This window comes from Propithecus coquereli, unplaced genomic scaffold (genome assembly GCF_000956105.1).
Source record: "Propithecus coquereli isolate 6110/MARCELLA unplaced genomic scaffold, Pcoq_1.0 Scaffold43, whole genome shotgun sequence".
NCBI lineage: Eukaryota > Metazoa > Chordata > Mammalia > Primates > Indriidae > Propithecus > Propithecus coquereli.
The window spans coordinates 2,508,093-2,523,360 of NW_012150063.1; the positions used below are offsets into that span (position 1 = coordinate 2,508,093).

Below are 15,268 nucleotides of genomic sequence, written 5' to 3' on the forward strand. Positions count from 1 at the left end.
TTCCTATTTGTATCTGACTACCTGAATGATGAAACAGGGCTAGAGTTACCTTGGACTTTATCATGATTTTAAGCTTGATCTCACTACAAGATTGGTTTCAAACACACTGACAGAGATCACCTTTTTAACTTCAGCAAAACAGACCAGGAATAAAATAACTGTTCTTCCTACTCCCAATTAGCAATGAGAATAAAATAAATTCAAGGCTACATGGTTTGACCTCTAGCTGTTCTTTGTTCTCTCCTCCCTCCCAGATAAACAGATCCAGATTACAATAAAAGCAAATTAGGGGGAAAAAAATCAGACAACAAAGGTTTCATGAGGCTTTTAGAGGAATTTTTATTTATAGGTTTGATTGTCTGGGCATTTTAGTGCTACGTTTACGAGCAGCGAAGTGAGACAGAACATGACTCTAACATATAGTCACAGTCCTAAAATTACAAATACTTTCAATACTTTACCCTGGGACATGACCACAGTATTTCCAACAAGTCTAGAAAATTTTGTACAGAGAATGTTTTCATACAGTCATTTCAGTACCCAAATCCCCAATGTTTCTGGCAAAACAGGACACACTGATATCCTCCTTGGTAGAATTAGCCCATACATCAGTCTTGTTCCAAGGAGGCAGCTTCTCAAAATAAGATACTTTGTGGCACTTCACACTATTGGTAACTCCTCCATTCCAGAAACTCTTTACACTTATGCTGACTTTCAAAACATTTGCAATCATTTGTCTTTATTCTTTTTCCTTCAGCCTCCTAAAGAGGGAAGTAGGCCCTCCCAAATAATAATTGACCTTCAACCCAAAACATAGTATCTGTCCTCTGATACAATTTCATTGCTTCAGCTATCACTTCTACACTGAATTCTCAGATGAATTTTAGTCTAGATTTTAAGCATTAAGTTTGGCCATGCTACGTATCTCTCTTGAAACAACCAAAAACTTCATCTCTGCCCCCAAACCACCTTCATGTGCCTGTCTACCTATTTGTATTAATAACAGCATTCCTCTTCTATTAACCCAAGACAGAAACCATAAATCTAATAAAAATTCAACCACCATGAAGTCCCTATGTTCCATCAATCTTGCTTTTACGTGTCTCTCTTATCACCATCAAATCTTGAGCATCATCACCTAATGTACTGATTATTTAACTGCCTCCTAGTTGGTCTCCCTAACTTCAATCTCTCCTTCCTCTCTCTCTAATCCACCCTGCAGATTATCACCAGCTTGATTTCCCTGAAACATAATTAAATTCTTTAAATGTCCCAAAAGGATATAATAGCTTCCTGCTCCCCAAAAGACATGAAGTACAAAATATCCAGTCTGGATTTACTTATCAGGAACCTTTCTCTCTAACTTGTCCTGCTTAGACCCTACACAGCCCAACTTCATCATGCTTATTCCCACTTCATGTCAATTTTTCCTACTTTCTTTTATTTAGGTAACCAAATCCTTCAAGGTGCCTATGAAATAATACTTCCTCCTTGATATAACCCCCAACGCTCCATACCACCCACTCACTACTTTTACAGAATTATTCACATTCCTTTTAATATTTTTGCCCTCCTTATCCCCTTTCCTACCCTAACCTGTGACCTTGGTACCTAGCAGGTACTAAATAAAATACATTATTAACTTAAAAGATACTTCTTAAAGAAAAGAATATCCTAGTCAGCTATTCTGACATTCCCAGAAATATGAAATTGGCACAGACCTATATAAACTGTTCTATTGGAACACTGATTAACCTCTAACATCTACTATAACATTTATTATTAAGTACAAGCAGTCCTTGATTTCCAGCAATTTTACTTTTGATGATTCACATTTAAAGCACCTAGCCAATTATACCCACTTAAGGTAGACAGAGGGCACACTAATTAATTTATATCACTTGGTTTATTTCCTGATGATGCACATAAAAAAAACCCAATCCCCAAGTCCACAGTCCTATAGCCCTTTTTAAGAACGTCTTTGGTTCTTGGCCAGATCCATTCAGCCTAGCTCTTCCTAGGGGTTCTTAGATTTAGGGTTGAGGAAAGAAGGATCAAGATTAAGCAGAAACAAGGGAGGAATGTATGGAGGAAAAGAAATATATACAAAGGATTATTTACCTCAAACATAAAGCAATCACCCTACTCCCCATCCCCCACCCCCACATTACCACTTAAATGTTATCTTCTCAAGCATTCACTTCAATCCAAATACAAATTTTGAGGAAGATTTTAGAACTGCTTTTAGTTTAAAATCTTTAATTAGCACCATCATTTTATAGACACACTATCTAATTAATCCCTTAAAACTCTTTAACACAATTAACAAAAAGAAACAATGGCATTCTAAAGGCAAAGTAATTCCATACTTATGCCTGTAAGATTTTGTCATTAAAAAAACAATCAGGAAAACAGAAAATACCGCGAACAATAATGGCAAATCCACAAAAGGAGAAATTCAAATGGCCAATAAACATGGGAATGCTCACTGACCCTCACTAGTAACAGGAAAATGCAAATTTCCTAATAGGAAAACCAACAGAAAAATGCAAAATTAAAGCCTCAGTGAAACACCATTTCTCCCCCATTAGACTGGGGTGCAGGGGAAACAGAATCTAAGACTCAATAATAGCAAATGTAGACAAGGATATAGAACTGTGCTGCCAGGTATAGCAGCCACTAATCACATGGGGCTAGTAATAATTTGAAATTCAGCTAATTGAAATTGCGATTTGCTGTATGTATAAAATATCCACTGGATTTTAAATATGTAATATTTTAAAAAGAATGCAAAAGATCTCAATTTTTATTGTTTATGTATTGAAATATTTTGGATATACTGGATTAAATAAAATACTTTAAAATTAACTTGTTTCTTTTTATTAATGTGGCTACTAGAATATTTTAAATTACATTGTATTTTATATAGGACAGCACTGACAGAAAGTAACAAATTTTTACATACCACTGGTGGGAGTATAAATCAGTACAGAGATTCTTTGGAGAGAATTTTGGAAATAACTAAGTAGGTTGTAAGATGAGGATAGGCTAAAATTCAGCAATTCTACTCCTAGGTATGTGCCCTAGAGAAACTCTTACACTTATATTTAAGATATGCAAATTATGTTTTAGGCCACTGTTTACTAACAAAAATAATCCAAATGTCCTTTCAAAAACAACTAGACAGGCCGGGCGCAGTGGCTCACACCTGTAATCCTAGCACTCTGGGAGACCGAGGCAGGTGGATCGTTTGAGCTCAGGAGTTCGAGATCAGCCTGAGCAAGAGTGAGACCCCGTCTCTACTAAAAACAGAAAGAAATTAGCTGGACAACTAAAAATATATAGAAAAATATAGCCAGGCATGGTGGCGCATGCCTTTAGTCCCAGCTACTTGGAAGGCTGAGGCAGAGGGATCACTTGAGCCCAAGAGTTTGAGGTTGCTGTGAGCAAGGCTGATGCCACGGCACTGTAGCCCGGGCAACGGAGTGAGACTCTGTCTCAAAAAAAAAAGACTAGACAAAATGTGTTGTAATCACACAATGGATACTATGTAATATATATGCCGTACTATAAAAAATAGAGAATAGAGTGACAAAGAACTTCAAAAGTTTTGCGTGAAAGAAACCAAACTGCATACAAAGACATTCTGTATATGATGATGTATATAAAGTCTATTAAAAATAGTACTTATGCTATTTAGAAGATAGATACATGTATGGAGAGCCTATCTACAAGAAGGTAGGCAAGAAAGTCGTGGAGAGAAAGGAGATGGAATCCAGGAAAGTTACAGAGGAGCTTCAACTATACTGGTAATGTTCTATATCCTAAACTAGGCTGGGTAGTGGGTACTTTGGTGCTCAGTATTTTTTATAACTCCATTTATGTATGAAATATTTGTATGTTTTTAACACAAGGTTTTGTTTTTTGTTTTTTTTTGAGACAGAGTCTGACTGTGTTACCCGGGCTAGAGTGACGTGGTGTCAGTCTAGCTCACAGCAACCTCAAACTCCTGGGCTCAAGGGATCCTTCTGCCTCAGCCTCCCTAGTAGCTGGGACTACAGGCATGCACCACCATGCCCGGCTAATTTTTTCTATATATATATTTTTAGTTGTCCAGATCATTTCTTTCTATTTTTTGGTAGAGACGAGGTCTCGCTCTTGCTCAGACTGGTCTCGAACTCCTGACCTTGAGTGATCCACCCGCCTCGGCCTCCCAGAGTGCTAGGATTACAGGCGTGAGCCACGGCGCCCAGTCTAACACAAGGTTTTTATAACATGTATAGCAGTGGTCCTCAAGCCCCAGGCCTCAGACCCCGACCAGGACGGACCGAGCGGTGTGTTAGGAACCAGGCCGCAGAGCTCCACCATAACCACGCTCCCAGCCCCGTCTGTCCATGGAAAAATTGTCTTCGATGAAACTTGGGGGACAGAGGGTACATGACACCACCCACATGGCACCACCTCACTCTGGCCCAAGTAACACAGTGAGACCCTGTCTCAAAAAAAAAAGTAAAGTAAAAGTGAGGACAAGGCAAAAATCACAAGATACTGTGATTAATACTGCTATTTGACTTGTATTCATTTCAGAAAGATGATTTTTTTTTTTTTTTTTTAAGAGATAGTGTCTAGCTCTGTTACCCAGGCTGGAGTTCAGTGGCATCATCACAGCTCACTGCAATCTCCAATTCCTAAGCTGAAATGATACTCCTGCCTCAGCCTCCCCAATAGCTGTGACTACAGGTGCACACTACCACACTCGGCTTATTTTTCTACTTTTTCGTAGAGACAGGGTCTCACCATGCTGCTCAGGCTGGTCTTGAACTCCTGGCCTCAAGAGATCCTCCTGCCTCAGCCTCCCAAAGCGTTGGGATTACAGGTATAAGCCACTGTGCCCAGCCAAGATTCTTAAATATAAAATGTATCTATAATTCCTTTATAGTATTTTTACTTTTTACCTTCTAAAATTAATTATTCATATACCTGTTTTACCTCCTTCCTCACACCCCCAGATGTCACTCTCAAATAATCTTTGTTCCCCAAAGTGCCTAATGATAATAGATAATAATTATTGACTAAACAAAATGAACAGCAGGAAATTCATGTTCACATCTTTAACAACCATCAACTCCTTGAGAAGGAATAAACATCTTCCCTCCTCCCCCGCATTCCTTCCTCCAAAAAGATACTGATTCTATGGAAAAATTTATTCAGCAAATATTTATAGAATACAACACAGATATAGGAATAAATCAGCATACAAAATTAACACAGTTATTGCCCTTATGTGGCTTACATTCTGGTACAAAATGAGAATCTTAGAACAGAACTCTTGATTTTAGAGTCAAAAGGACATCAAGATGTCCAGCCCTCTGCCTTAACTCAGGTAAAAATGTTAGATTGCAGGTTAAGGCTACTAAATCCTAAAAAGAATAAGTAACTCACATGTCATAGAATCATTATAAGGTTGAGTGGGAACCACAGAGTCTTCTGCTACTGAGTTTAAGCAGTCTTTCAACTTACCGTGTATCATTTAGTAGTGGTAGTAATAGCACTCAATAAAGGTTAGCAATTATAATGTGCCAGTCTCTATGCTAACAGCTTTACATGGATTATCTCAACCAAACAATGTTACAAAATATACTATCATCACCCTCACTTTACAAATGAGAAAACCAAAGTTTAGAAACATTAAGTAACTTGCTTTAAGTTACCTATCTATGGAGTGTTGGAGCAGGGAATCGAATCCAAGCGCCTGACTTCAGAGGCAATGCTCCCAATCACTATTCTCCTTTTTCCAGAAAGATAACCCACTTCAAGTATAAAGGCTTCTTATGATTAACATACACTTATAAACATAAACAAGTAAATAGTGCTAAGCATTCTACAGCATTACCTGAAAACATAGAGTAGTAACGATTCAGAAATACGTATCTCAATCTGTTGAAAAGATGCCTCACGTACATTTGAGAAACAATACCCATGTCATGTTCATTTGGCCAACCCCGACAACCATCTTTCGAGTATACTCCTGAAACTACTGCTATCTACTGTCTCTCAAACCTTTTAGCCAAAATACCTGAGAGCCAAATAAATACTACACTTCATTTTTATCTTGTTGGATTGTTTTCAGTCCTCTTAAGAACACAGGGTTGATACGATTACAGACAGCTTTCTATAAGTAACTATTTATCTTTATTCCTTTATATTCAAAATGTCTTAAACTTAACTATATAACTTGGCCACACAATACAAATTCGAATGAAGACAAAAAGACCCACCTACATGCACTGCCCTCTGTAAGGTGGTCACAAAGTCTGAAAACATAGATATTATTTTAATATATTCTGTAATATAACATCAATAAACAATTTATTGTGTGTCCATCTGTTTCCAAACTTTATGGCCACACTTTCAATAAAAATCAAATAAGCAAAGACATAGGCAGAAAAAGCAACTCAAAGCAAAAGCATAGAACCTGAGCAGGGAAGTGGTGGCTCATGCCTATAATTGTAGCACTATGGGAGGCCAAGGTAGGTGGGAGGATTCCTTGAGACCAGCCTGAGCAAGAGCAAGACTCTGTCTCTACAAAACAGAAAATTTAGCCAGGTAAGGTGGCACGTACCTGTAGTCCCAGCTACCTGGGAGGCTGAGGCAGGAGGATAGCTCGAGCCCAGGAATTTGAGGTTGCAGTGAGCTATGATGATGCCACTGCATTCTAGCCCAGGAAGACAGAGCAAAAAAAAGATTCAGGATGTAAGGTAAGAGCAATAAAGCAATCAATATCATTCATCATTAATCCTTCCAAACCTCCATTAACCTTACAAACTAGAGTCAAAGTTTCTAAAACAAAAAAAGGGAAGGGTATAACTGAAAACTATCACATATTAAGCTAAAAGTTATTTCACTTTCACGTTGATAGAAAGAAATAAACTCAGTTTCTTTAAATTTAGGACCATCAACCACCAAAGCTTTAATAAAAGTTTAAATTATATAAACAAAACCAATTATGAATACAAGAGATAATTTAAGAAAGTCAAGTAAGGTTGTTTTAGGTTACATTTAAATCTAAAATGTAGGTACTCAAAAATGGCCAAATGTTGAATAGCTTAATTAATCTGGTCTGAATTACAACACAATACAATTTAGTATATTCAAAAAATCCAAGTCCTCCTGCACATCAGCATTTTGATAAAGTAATAGAGTTACAAAAATATATTAAAAATGAAACTAGTAAACTGAAGGCTTATTTGGGTACAACAAATGAAGTACCTTAGGTCATAAATGAAACTAATGTTCTCTTACATTGAGGCAGTGACATAAATACAGGTCAATTTACTTTAAAAAATCAATCTTCATTCACTTCAGCAATCAGGATCACATGAAACTCTGATTCACAAATGAAAACAAAAGACCACCAAGCATTAAAATAAAAACAAAAAGATTAAAGATCTCTTGTGCTTAAGTGGATAATGTTTATGTAAACTCAAGAAGAGACATCTTTACCAAACTGGAGCATCACTACAAAAGCTATAGAACAAAAAGCAGAAACTAAGCACCTGCTTCACATCTTAAGCACAACAGGACAACCTCACGCAGAAATTCACAATGCAGGAAAAACAAAGGCACAACCCTCAAGTAACACCACAGCTATGGAAATTAGGGAAGTAGTGATAAACAGACCAATTTCAGCACAATAAAACAAGAGACAATTTCCATCAGCCATCTTTTATCAGAGAAGACACAAATCAACGACAGTATGACCAGACTATTGGTCAACCACTAGTCTTTCAGGCACACTCACATAAGGACAGGAACGGCAAGGTCTTTTTCAATTTTATTCTTTTTTTTTTTTGAGATAGTCTCACTCTCTTGACTAGGCTGGAGTGCCATGGCGTCAGCCTACCTCACAGCAACCTCAAACTCCTGGGCTCAAGCAATCCTCCTGCCTCAGCCTCCCAAGTAGCTGGGACTACAGGCATGTGCCACCACGCCCGGCTAATTTTTTCTATATTTAGTTGTTTGGCTAATTTCTTTCTATTTATAGTAGAGACGGGGCCTCGCTCTTGCTCTGGCTGGTCTCGAACTCCTGAGCTCAAGCAATCCTCCCGCCTCAGCCTCCGAGAGTGCTAGGATTACAGGCGTGAGCCACCGTGCCCAGCCGGCAAGGTCTTTTTCAAACACAAATGACACCATATATTTTATAGGTATATCCCAAGTAATTTAAACAAAACTTGCGAAAAGTCCTATTCACCTCTTCCCATTAACCCACCTTTTCTTCCATCCTCCTTTCCAGGAACTCATCTAGTAAAGGGAATAGTAAATGGAAACACCTGAAATCCCCAGACTTCCCTCATGCCTGCCTGACACAGGGATCTCTTTTCTCTATTTGGATTATCTTTTAATCTTAAGTCAGTATCTTCCTTTGAAGTACGATATTTCCCTCTTCCTCTTTCCTCTTTTCATATTAAAGTTTTTATCCAAAAACAGAAAAACTCTTCCTTTTGTTAATAATAGTAAAGCTCTAATCACAGCTTTTAAGTGTACTGCAGAAAATACATACATCCCAAATTTTCCACTCAATTTTTTAAGCCAGCCACAGGAGGAGCATAGCTATAATGTAAATTGAGAGAGAATTGTTAGTACCAGAATGTAAGATCTATGAAGTCAGGAATTTTGTCTGTTTTGTTCAGACTCCAGCATGAAATGGTGTCTTGTGTACAGAAGGCATTCAGTGAACACAAGGATAATGGTTGGGCTTCCTTTCAGTTGGAACCACCTTCTAGTAATTCCCCAAAATGATGAACACAAATGGAAAAAGGAGAAGCACCCAATCAATATATGTTCTCTAGGCCTTTTAGAAAACATGGAGTTGTTCCTTTAGCCAGGTACATGCAAATCTACAAGAATGGTGATACTGTAGACATCAAGGGAATGGGTACTGTTCAAAAAGGAACGCCACACCGATGTTACCGTGGCAAAACTGGAAGAGTCTACAACCTTACCCAGCATGCTGTTGTCAGGGTTATAAAAAAACAAGGGCAAGATTCTTACCAAGAAAATTAATGAGCCCACTGAGCATATTAAGCACTCTAAGAGCCAAGATAGCTTACTGAAACACATGAAGGAAAATGGTCAGAAAAAGAAGGAAGCCAAAGAGAAATGTACCTGGGTTCAACTGAAGTGCCAGCCTGCTCCACCCAGAGAAGCAAATTTTGCGAGAACCAATGGAAAGAAGCCTGAGCTGCTGGAACCTACTCCCTATGAATTCATGACATAATAAGTGTAAAAAAATAAAAGACCTCTGGACTGTTTTTTAAAAAAAAGAATAATGGCTGTAGGGCTACAGACTAAATACAATTAGATTATCCTTTACTTCTCAGGGGATTGGTAGCCTGGAGTAAATAACAGAAAGGCTCCCAAATCTAAACTTGATCTATATATTCTACCATTGGGAGTGCTTTGAGTTACTTATTTCCTTTGTAAAGGACTAAGTAGGGCCACCTGTGTCCAACAAATAATGCCACTTCCTTACCTCAGAGGTAAATGCTTTAGTCAAAACAAGGAAAAAGAAAAACACTTTGCCCGGATAGGTTGAGCACTCACGAGTAATAGAGACACTACTAGGATTCTCTTACTTATAAAAACATCTATTAACCATCCCTCTTCAATGTTAGGAATGCTCCTGACACCTACATCAAGAAAATAAAATGCAATCAGATTTAAGAATCAGTGATATTACTTTCAAACTTAAAAGTGCTCAGACCCTTACAAATTACTCTATATATTCTTTATCAAATCTGCTTCATCTCAAGTATATACCACCTATCAAACAAAACTTATTCACTTTTTTAATTTTCTATTACACATTTGGTTCTACCTCATAACATCACCACATTTTAAAACAGTTTTCCATAAAGGAAAAAGATTTTCCTATTTCTACCATACAAATGAACTTTTCATTCACAACCTATTCTGAAGTGAAGGACATTCTACGTAGACAAAAATCACAGCAATCTTATCCTCCCTATATCACCGCCAGTGATTGGTTCCATCTCTAAGACTAACACAAGTTCCTTAATAGTCAACAGACGACTTCCAAAGTTTGTCTATCTCCTCTAAGTATCAGATCATATCTGACCGGATCCTTTGTTCCCAAGGATACAAAACAAGTTTTCCAAAGTAGTATTGTTTCTAAACTTTAAGATTTTGAATTTTCAAGAAACAAATCAATTTAAAGTCAATAAATATAATCTTGATGCTATTTCAACATACTGTAAAAGAAAACTTTGAACCCATTTTATATTTAGCAAGTTAATAAACTATTTGGTAAACCAAAAACTTTAAATTGGTAAACTGTGCTTTAAATGTTACAAATCTTATTAAATGTGTCTAATACATGAACTAACAAGTTAAAATACAATTGATCAAGCTACAGGGTTCATGCAGTTAAACAAGTTATTACAAAGGGTATCATTATAAAAAATGTTATGCCAAGCAATTAACAAGATATTGCAGATGTGGTCACAGTTAGCTACAGTAAAATAACAAGAAAATTTACTTGAGATCTCTTCTATGTCATGATTTACCATAGTTCAGAAACAAAGTATTTATGGTTGCTATTAAAATTAAATTGAAGGGGAGAAATAAATCACCCTGAAATTTGAATGAAAACTTTTTAAAAAATATGAGCATATATATGGTGTGTAAGTTTCCTAGGATGCTAGACATTACTAAAAACTAAATCTCAAAATCTTTAGTCTGAGAAATAAATATATACAGTATATAAATTATGATTTTAGAAAACTTCATAACTTTATCAAAATTTAGTGAAGTGTTCTTTTACTGATTAAAAACTACCTGATCAAATCACTGAAGTTAGTCTTCTAGGTAATATTCTTTAAGGGGAGGAACACAGGTGGAATGTTCAAAAGTGTCAATCTTCCTAAATCAAGTATACCCAAAGAGATTAAATCATATTAGAAATGTTTTACTTGTAGGCCCCGTGTGGTGGCTCGCGCCTGTAATCACAGCACTATGGGAGGAAGATCGCTTGAGGCCAAGAGTTCAAGAGCAGTCTGGGCAACACAGTGAAACTCTCTACAAAAAATTTAAAAATTAGCTGGGCATGGTGGTGCATGCCTGTAGTCCTGGCTTCTTGGGAGGCTGAGGCAGGAGGATGCTTGAGCTTGGGAGTTTGAGGCTGCAGCCAGCCATCAGGCCACATTGCACTCCAACCTGGGCAATAAAGTGAGACCATGTCTCTTAGGAAAAAAAAACTGGGAAGTAGTCTAGATCAGCTATCTGAGGTCTGTCCTGTTTCTAGGAATCTTATGCCATATCCCCAACTAATAAGTCCTCTTAGTCATCAATTCTACTAACATAATATGTAAGATATTATACACTCTACACTAAAACTTTAAAGCTGCCAATATAAATAGCGGTATTCTGTTTCATTGCAATTCTGAAATTAGTTAATCAAGGGAAAAAATAAAAAGCATCAAGTACAATGTGAAGAATCACTGAAAATACAGAAATATTATATTCCCCCAAATTCTCTTACCCCTAATCATGATTTTATATTTTAAACTATTACTTGAATAAATTTTGCTATTAGAATTTTGGAATTTTTTTAAAACAAACCTTTATTATTCTGATACCGTCAGTTATTTGCCAATTAATTTTCCTTTAAGTCAGTGAATTGTGAAAGGCGTATTTCACAGAAAATGTAAAATATCACATGCTGTATTTTAAGAAGTTAGTTTTAGAGTTAGAATTAATACTATCACGACTTCCTATGCTAGGTAATGTCATTTAATACTTAAAATATTAAATAGTTACATATAATACATAAATATTCACAAAATATACATTATATGCCTCTAAGGCTTACCACAAGCTGTGTTCTTACACTGAATGTATAGAAAGAGGAGCCAGAGCAAATCCTATCTGATATACACCCAAGCCCAAGGCCCTGGGCCTGGTCTGTATTGTGAATGGGGGGATATGGAATTGAGAAAAATATAGATAGATAGATCCTATGTGTAACTAACACTAATGAGAGAATACCATTCACTCCCGGTATCATGTACAATAAGAGCAATGTTTACCAACCCATTTACAAGGGCATGTTTGCAATCCTTTCACTGTTGGCTCAGCCACTTTTTAATGAATCTCCACAATCACTGATACTATGGCAAATTCTACTCTTCCAAGAGTGCCAAGAGACAATTAGCGTCACATTTTAATTCAAAAGACCCCAAAAAAAATGTTTCACAGGAAAAAATAACTTTCAACAAAAGCCACTTTTTCTGATCTTGTCAACTTGTGAATCAGCCGTTCTTAGAAACACAGCTTATTTAGACACTACACCATTCCTTCAGATGATGTAATCTTAAGGGACTCAGTAATCATAATATGTGAATTACTAACATAAAACAGTATTTACTGACATGACTAGACAAACTGAAAAGGCTTTCTCACCTATTCCTGTAGTCTTCCTAGAAATCAGACATCCAGTGTAAGAAAACAGGTGTAAGTTCTGCTGGGTCACTTCTCATAGAATAACCACATCAACAAATCCAAAGGATAACGTATAAGAAACTGGGAAAATCTTAACTAATGGATATGAAAACTCTAGTAAAATACTACTTCATGCTAGTAACACAACATAAACAACCACTGCAGAAACTGTGATAAGATTTTATGAGAGCAAAAACAAATGAAGAGGGGAAAACACAAACAACCATTTAAAAAAAAAAAAGAGACAAAGAAGGCATTGAAAGTAAGCAGCACATGGAAAAAAAAGATTATCCCTGAAAGAATATCTGTTGACTAAAAAAAATTTGTCCTAAATACTTAATTTTAAAAGTTCTATTGTAACAACGTACTGCCTATTTGGGAGGCCTACAAAAACAATTCCTTAAAAAACTGCCATTTTAATATTACTTTTGTTGTATCTGTAAAAGGCTTGTATACTTGGAAAAGATTATAATAATAATTAGAATAGCTTGTCTATTTATTTAGAAATGCTCTATTTAAAAGTAGGCCAACAATAGAAACTTTGCTATTGCACAACAGAGAAAGTAAATGAAATAATATCTATTAACAATTCAGTGTCCATGGCATGTTTCTCCATCTCCTAGAACATGCTGTGACTTACACTGTCTACCCTGAACAATTTACTACTTCTCCATCCATGCAGTAGCTCAAATAGAAAGAGTTCCTGTGTTAATCCCACAATAAACCTCAGTAATTCTCACATCACAGTAGTTGTAAACGTTTGTTAACAGAAAAAGAATGTTTTTCCCAAAATAGCTACATAACACTAAGACTACTCAAATTCCTAAATAATCCTTTTACAAGACTTCTGCCAACTTTATTTTGATACATTAAACATGTGGAGCCTATTTTAAAAACTCTTTAATTGTGACTTTATCAAAACAGCTTCCTAGTTGTTCATATAATGTCTTGTTTTAAAGTTTTCAAGTTGTCTTTAGAAGAACTTGAATACTGATGAATTTGGGCTGCTATCAAATGGTTCAGCAGCATTTTTGCCAAATAAGATGGGCAAATGTCCTAGTTCTGCTAAATCTGACATTAGAGGTCATGCAACTTTAAAAAATGATGAAATAACTATTTCCAACACTCAGCCCTTCATTTTTAAAATTATTTCAGTGTTATTTTCACACTCAACGTTTAATACAATCTTTTTTTTTTTTTTAAGGCTGTCAGGCTTACAGTATAAAAAACTGATCTACCACATAAATCTGGTCAGTTTACTCTAAATGGGCCTCTAGGAGATGTGGGGTACTAACGATACTAGCAGTTTCAATTAAAAAATACACTGTTAAGAAGAATGACATCTAAAAAGGAAGGGGCAGGCAAAAGAAGCCGGAGTCTGATAAGAGAAATGATTCAAAGCCACTAAGGAGGAAGGGGATGGTGACAAGCACAGACAGAAGAGCGAGAAAGAAGATTTAACAAGGAAGTGAAGTGGAGCGCAGAGTAGGGCAGAAGCTAATGAGGAAACAAATGGGAAAAGGTAGTGTGTTCATCAGGAAGAGATGAGCCAAGGCCTGGGTAGCGCCAGTGCTTTCGTGTGAAAGAGATGCTTGCAGACTGAAGCAGAGAGAAGGGGGAAGCAGTTGACTTCCAGGCGTTTGAGCAAACTCATATTCTCTCCCCGCGCCTCTCCCAGCCCTCAACCGACAGCGGAGGCGGCGACCGGGGAAGGGGCCTACCCAGGAGCCAGGCCGGCGCTGCGCTCCCCAGGTTCCCCGGCAGCAGGGAAAAAGGCGAGGATTCGGGCAGAGGGCAGAGGCCCGGGCCGCAGCTCGGCGGCACCCCGAAAACGGTCCCGGGGCCTCGGCGGTGCGGCCAGCCGTTTTCCCTCCGGCGGGGCGCCGAGCGGCCTTACCTGAGGCAAGAGAGGGAAGCGAAGTCTAGGGCGTCTGGCTCGCGCCCGTCGCAGAGCCCCCAGCTGTACTCAGCCCAAGTTTCCAACGGAGGCGCGACCCTGCCTCAGCAGCCGCTTCCCCCTCGGGGTCTCGGCCACGGCCTCCGCCACCTCCGGGGCTGTTTACACCGCCGGGCCCCTCACGCCGCCGCCGCCGCCACTACCGCCTTCTCTCCACCCTAGCGCCGCTGCCGATTCGGCTGCCGCCACCTCCTCCGCCGCAGCCTCGTCTCTCTGGAGCATCTTCCAACCACCGAACGCTGAGAAACAGAGACTCCAGCCGCGCCGGCAGGAAACTCCCCCGCAACTGCTAGGGGAACGAGGCAGTCAGAGAACCGGCGGCTTTTCCGCCATTGAGCAGCAGCCGCTCGCCTCCTTCTGCAACCCCCTCCCCGCACCTTGTCCTTCCACGCCCCTCGGGGAGCCCCGCCCCCGGCTCCCACCCATTGGGACGCCGCGCGTCCTCTCGCGGTCCCCGGTTCGCTGAGAAGTTTGTCAATTACAGCTCTCCCTCCCAGTTCGGCTCCTCCTGTACCTCCCTACTTAGTTTGCCCCGCCCACACGGCCCCGCCTCTGACTTCCTAATTTCCCATTGGGCAGCAGGTTCCACCTTCAATTGGCAAGGTCAACTATCCATCAAACACCGCCCACTAAGTGAGACCCAACCCTTCATTACCATTTACTTCATGCAGCCCCGCCTCCTCTAGGTACTGCCTCCAGAACGTCAAGGACCAGCCCACCCCATCAAGCATAAGTAGAGCCCTCCGTCAATCAAATAACGCCCACCTGCGCTCCGCCTCGCCAAGCCCGAGC

The 15,268-nt window shown here is 38.7% G+C and overlaps 1 protein-coding gene and 1 pseudogene across 5 annotated transcripts in view; one reads left to right on the forward strand and one right to left on the reverse strand.

Annotated features, from left to right (window-relative positions):
* The window catches only part of PPM1B (protein phosphatase, Mg2+/Mn2+ dependent, 1B), a 67,407-nt gene extending 52,500 nt beyond the window's left edge, over positions 1-14,907 (reverse strand). For all 5 annotated transcript variants that reach the window (XM_012653852.1, XM_012653853.1, XM_012653855.1 and 2 more), the window contains exon 1: positions 14,417-14,907. The gene's annotated coding sequence lies outside the window, so the exon portion shown is untranslated. The remainder of the gene's footprint in view (positions 1-14,416) is intronic.
* On the forward strand, positions 8,796-9,277 carry LOC105817946 (annotated as a pseudogene).
* Positions 14,908-15,268: the final 361 nt, after the last annotated feature.